Here is a 6,162-nt window from a genome sequence, read left to right as displayed (position 1 = left end):
GCTCCTGGGGAGAGCAGATATAGTGACTGCAGGCTCCTGGGGGGATCAGATATAGTGACTGCAGGCTCCTGGGGAGATCAGATATAGTGACTGCAGGCTCCTGGGGAGATCAGATATAGTGACTGCAGGCTCCTGGGGAGAAGAGATATAGTGACTGCAGGCTCCTGGGGAGATCAGATATAGTGACTGCAGACTCCTGGGGAGAAGAGATATAGTGACTGCAGGCTCCTGGGGAGACCAGATATAGTGAATGCAGGCTCCTGGAGAGATCAGATATAGTGACTGCAGGCTCCTGGGGAGAGCAGATATAGTGACTGCAGGCTCCTGGAGAGATCAGATATAGTGACTGCAGGCTCCTGGGGAGAGCAGATATAGTGACTGCAGGCTCCTGGGGGGAGCAGATATAGTGACTGCAGAGTCCTGGGGGGATCAGATATAGTGACTGCAGGCTCCTGGGGGGAGCAGATATAGTGACTGCAGAGTCCTGGGGAGATCAGATATAGTGACTGCAGGCTCCTGGGGAGATCAGATATAGTGACTGCAGGCTCCTGGGGAGAAGAGATATAGTGACTGCAGGCTCCTGGGGAGACCAGATATAGTGAATGCAGGCTCCTGGAGAGATCAGATATAGTGACTGCAGGCTCCTGGGGAGAGCAGATATAGTGACTGCAGGCTCCTGGAGAGATCAGATATAGTGACTGCAGGCTCCTGGGGAGAGCAGATATAGTGACTGCAGGCTCCTGGGGGGAGCAGATATAGTGACTGCAGAGTCCTGGGGGGATCAGATATAGTGACTGCAGGCTCCTGGGGGGAGCAGATATAGTGACTGCAGAGTCCTGGGGAGATCAGATATAGTGACTGCAGGCTCCTGGGGAGAGCAGATATAGTGACTGCAGAGTCCTGGGTTTAGTAACACTTTAAAAGGGAAATTCAAAATTCTACAGTTGTCACAAAAACAGAAAGTGAGGGGAAGGATTCCAATGAAGACGCCTGTTCTGGTAACAACTGTCTAAGAAGTGATTTCCCCTCATTGTCGGGAGATTTTATATTACTTCCTGTTGTGTTTCCATAGCAGGAAGTAGAGGGAAATATCCCCCAATCGGGCACAGATGGGGAAAAACAACCTAACAAATGGTTTTAATTATTAATTACCCAACCAGAAAAATAAAAATGAGATGCACTTAAATGTAGAACTAAATATTTATGAGAACCCCCAACACACCATCAATACCCCCAAGCAGCCATTCCTACATTGGCTTTTATGAAGAATGAATACAACTTGAAGTGCTGCACCTTTGTGTTCTTCATAAAGAGATCCCAAAGATTGGAAATCTAATAAATGTTACATTTTCTTCATGAAATTACACTTGTTTGTGTTCATTTAAAAAGTGTTGGGTGATGTGGGGGGGGGGGGGGGATTCAGATTTTGTTTGTGAATCAGTATAAATCTGAGTATTTGACCTCTGGGAACCCGCCTTCTGTCCTTTGACCTCTGGGAACCCGCCTTCTGTCCTTTGACCTCTGGGAACCCGCCTTCTGCCCTTTGACCTCTGGGGGAGGTACCTGTTCCAATTCCTGAGTCCTAGCCTTATTCTTCAAGGGGAAACCCCAACCCTAACTCCTAACTGCTAACCCCAACCCTAACCCTTACCCTAACCCTAACCCCAACCCTAACCCTAACCCCAACCCTAACCCCAACCCTAACTCCTAACTGCTAACCCCAACCCAAACCCTTACCCTAACCCCCAACCCTAACCCTAGCCCCAACCCTAACTCCTAACTGCTAACCCCAACCCAAACCCTTACCCTAACCCCAACCCTAACCCCAACCCTAACCCTTACCCTAACCCCAACCCATAACCCTAACCCCAAACCTAACCCCAACCCTAACCCTAACCCTTACCCTTACCCTAATCCTAATCCCAACCCTTACCCTAACCCCAACCCTGACCCTTACCCGAACCCCTAACCCTAACCCCAACCCTTACCCTAACCCCAACCCTAACCCCAACCCTAGCCCTTACCCTAACCCCAACCCTAACCCTTACCCTAACCCCAACCCCTAACCCCAACCCTTACCCTAACCCCAACCCTAACCCCAACCCCTAAACCTAACACCAACCCTTACCCTAACCCCAACCCTAACCCTAACCCCAACCCTAACCCCAACCATAACCCTTACCCTAACCCCAACCCTAACCCTAACCCTTATTCTAACCCCTAACCCCCAACCTCAAACCCAATCCCCTGCTATTGTGTTCTGACAGAGGTCTGACCCCCCCCCACGTCAGAACAGAGTGATCAACTCTTGCAGCCACCAGCTATATATATGTGGCCTTCAGCATTTTCAAAGATCAGTTCTCATTAGTATTTAATCGATATTTATTAGTATTAAATGAATATTAATTAGTATTAGATGAATATTAATTAGTATTAGATGAATATTAATTAGGATTAGATCAGCACTCATGAACGCTTCACACAGGGCTCTCTATGATGTTGCTGCTGAACTGAGAAGACGATCGTTACAAATCGCAGAGGGCGTCGTGAGAAATGGTGACGCCACTCATGCCGGAGACACGTCGCAGCAGAAATGGCTCCGGGGTGAAGCAGCATTCCGAAGATACCGCCGCAGTCATGTGACAAACACTAAAACTTGACAAACAAGTTATATAATATGTTGCTTCTCTACTCAGAGGTAACAAAGCCTAAAGTCATTGTCTTTGTCTTCGCTGTGTCACAACAATGGGATTAAAGCGGAGCTCCGGGCTCCTCACAGACCCATCATGAAAATGTGCTACACAGCATTGCTCTGGACCAACTTCCTGCGAGGGACAATGATGGACCGCGCCTGCGCATTGTGTGAGCACATAGGTCCTAAAAACAAAGCTGACTATTTAAATTTAGCCTAGGGACATTAACCACTTAAGCCCCGGACCTTTAGGCAGCTAAAGGACCCAGCCAGGTTTTGCGATTCGGCACTGCGTCGCTTTAACAGACAATTGCGCGGTCGTGCGACGTGGCTCCCAAACAAAATTGGCGTCCTTTTTTCCCCACAAATATAGCTTTCTTTTGGTGGTATTTGATCACCTCTGTGGTTTTTATTTTTTGCGCTATAAACAAAAATAGAGCGACAATTTTGAAAAAAATTCTATATTTTTTACTTTTTGCTATAATAAATATCCCCAAAAATATATAAAAAAAACATTTGTTTTCCTCAGTTTAGGCCGATACGTATTCTTCTACCTATTTTTGGTAAAAAAAATCTCAATAAGCGTTAATCGGTTGGTTTGCGCAAAATTTATAGCGTTTACAAAATAGGGGGTAGTTTTATTGCATTTTTATAAAAAAAAAATTTTTTACTACTCATGGCGGCGTTTAGCGTTTTTTTTTGGGACTGCGACATTATGGCAGACACTTCGGACAATTTTGACACATTTTTGGGACCATTGTCATTTTCACAGCAAAAAATGCATTTAAAATGCTCTGATTACTGTGAAAATGACAATTGCAGTTTGGGAGTTAACCACAAGGGGGCGTTGATGGGGTTATGTGTGACCTCATGTGTGTTTACAACTGTAGGGGGGTGTGGCTGTAGGTGTGACATCATCGATTGTGTATCCCTATAAAAGGGAACACACGATCGATGACGGCGCCACAGTGAAGAACGGGGAAGCCGTGTTTACACACACCTCTCCCCGTTCTTCAGCTGCGGGGACCAATCGCGGGACTCCAGCGGCGATCGGGTCCACGGGTCCCGCGGTCCCGGAGCTTCAGACAGGGTCGCGGGCGCGTGCCCACGACCCACAGCTGGGTACTAGCACACGACGTACCTATACATGCATGTGCCCAGCCGTGCCATTCTGCCGACGTAAATGTGCAGGAGGCGGTCCTTAAGTGGTTAAGCTTGTTTTTTTGGAGAGCTCAATGTGGCGCAACTTACAAAAAATAACTTAGTTACCAACGTAGACTGTGCAAAGTTTCAGGGCAATTGCTTAATCGCTTGCCGAGCGCCTCACGCAGATATACGTCGGCAGAATGTCACGGGAAGGCAAAGCAACGTACAGGTACGTTGCTTTGAATCTGCCGCCCAGCAGGCACATATGGTCTCCGTGGCCGTGCCCACAGGACCCGCGGACTTGATGTCCGCCGGTGCCCCGCGATACTGTCACGGAGCTGCAGAACAGGGGGGGGGGGGGTGCCTTTGTAAACAAGAATACGCATCGGACTAAACTGAGGAAAATAAATATTTTTTGGGGATATTTATTATAGCAAAAAGTAAAACATTTTGCTTTTTTTTTTTAAATTGTCGCTCTATTTTTTGTTTATAGCTCCCGTCACGTAGACCCTCACCCGGCCGCTCCGCTTGGCTCCCTTGCACTATGACATCACACCTCACCCTCAGGCACCGCCTCCTACAGACCCGTCCCCTACCCAGCCACAGCCATATTTTTTTGCTGGCAACCTTTTCCTGTCGCTGGCATTTACTGGCAGGAGAAAAGTGCCCATTTTTTTTTACTGGCTGCCAGTAAAATTACTGACAGTTGGCAACCCTGGAAAGAGGCAGAGGCGGCTCTTTAATTAGGAAAATTAAGGCCTCGCCCTCAGAGGGGCCTCGCGCTCACAGGGGCCTCGCGGCCGCCTACCTTACCCAATGCATTACCCCAATTTTGAGCGGCAGGGGGCCTTAACGCTGCTGTGCTGAGGCAACGCTAAGAGCCCTGACTCAGGAGCGGGGGGCCGCCAGCGTCCCTAACAACCAGTGAAGATCAGTGACACCACCCCTTGTGACGTCAATGACTCAGCATGCCCTCAGTCAATGGCGTCACAAGGAGGCGGGTTCACCAGGTGACAACACCAGGTAGCCCCCGCCCCTTGGTTATTGAAGAGCAGGATCTGGGGGGTCACCTTGTTAAAGAGGGCTTCCAGATTCCGATAAGACCCCTGCCCGCAGACCCCCCCCCAACCACCGGCCAGGGTTGTCGGAAAGAGGCTCTTGTCCTTGAATTATTTTTCCCATCATGGGAGTTAGTGGGGCCCCATGCCAAGTTTTGCCTCAGGCCTCACAAAGCCTAGAGCCGCAGTATAGCGACAGTCCTGCCCGTTCTGATACAGAAACGTTCGCATTCCACAGGAAACGCCTTATTTTTTTTATATTTGCGATTTCCTCTAATGCTTCATTCATTGGATCAATTCACTCCGCCTCTCTCTTCGCTCTGGCACGGGATCCAATGCAATGAATTATTGATATCCGAAGATATTAGGCATGACTTATCTGTGTCCAGCCAGCCAAGATTCTTAATGGCGGTGTCGTGCCTTTCGGGGGCCGGCAAAATGCGCAATTCCCAGCCCAACATCAAAACTACACAGACAATTAACACCGCCATCTTCCCTGCCATTACCGTCAATTAGCAGCAAAGTTGTCGCTCTCTGAATTATTGAAAAGCATCGGATGCGGCGCGGAGAGGCGGCTCGGGAAGCAGCGAGGGCGATCCTGATTGCTGCATGGTAAGGCGTGGCCGGGATCTATTTGTTTTTACATAAAGGAACGCTCCGCTTTTACCCCCGTTTTCCATAGCCCCTCGTCTATAAATTACGGAGTCTACAGATAAATACAGTATCTCACAAAAGTAAGTACACCCCTCATTCACATTCAGGCCCGGACTGTGACGAAAAATAGGCCCGGATATTTTAGACTGAGCAGCCTGGGGGGCGCCACGGGGGCGGTTAATGATGGAATGTGTGGTTCCAGCGCCTTGTACCTCTTTACATTACACAGCACCCTGCACCTCTAAACCCCTTTACATTACACAGCACCCTGCACCTCTGGACCCTTTACATTACACAGCACCCTGCACCTCTGGACCCTTTACATTACACAGCACCCTGCACCTCTGGACCCTTTACATTACACAGCACCCTGCACCTCTGGGCCCCTTTACATTACACAGCACCCTGCACCTCTGGACCCCTTTACATTACACAGCACCCTGCACCCCTGGACCCCTTTACATTACACAGCACCCTGCACCTCTAAACCCCTTTACATTACACAGCACCCTGCACCTCTGGACCCTTTACATTACACAGCACCCTGCACCTCTGGACCCTTTACATTACACAGCACCCTGCACCTCTGGACCCCTTTACATTACACAGCAC

The sequence above is a fragment of the Rana temporaria genome, chromosome 12 (assembly GCF_905171775.1).
Source record: "Rana temporaria chromosome 12, aRanTem1.1, whole genome shotgun sequence".
Classification (NCBI taxonomy): Eukaryota; Metazoa; Chordata; class Amphibia; order Anura; family Ranidae; genus Rana; species Rana temporaria.
The sequence above is the reverse complement of the archived record's forward strand: the minus strand, read 5'-3'. Positions refer to the sequence as shown.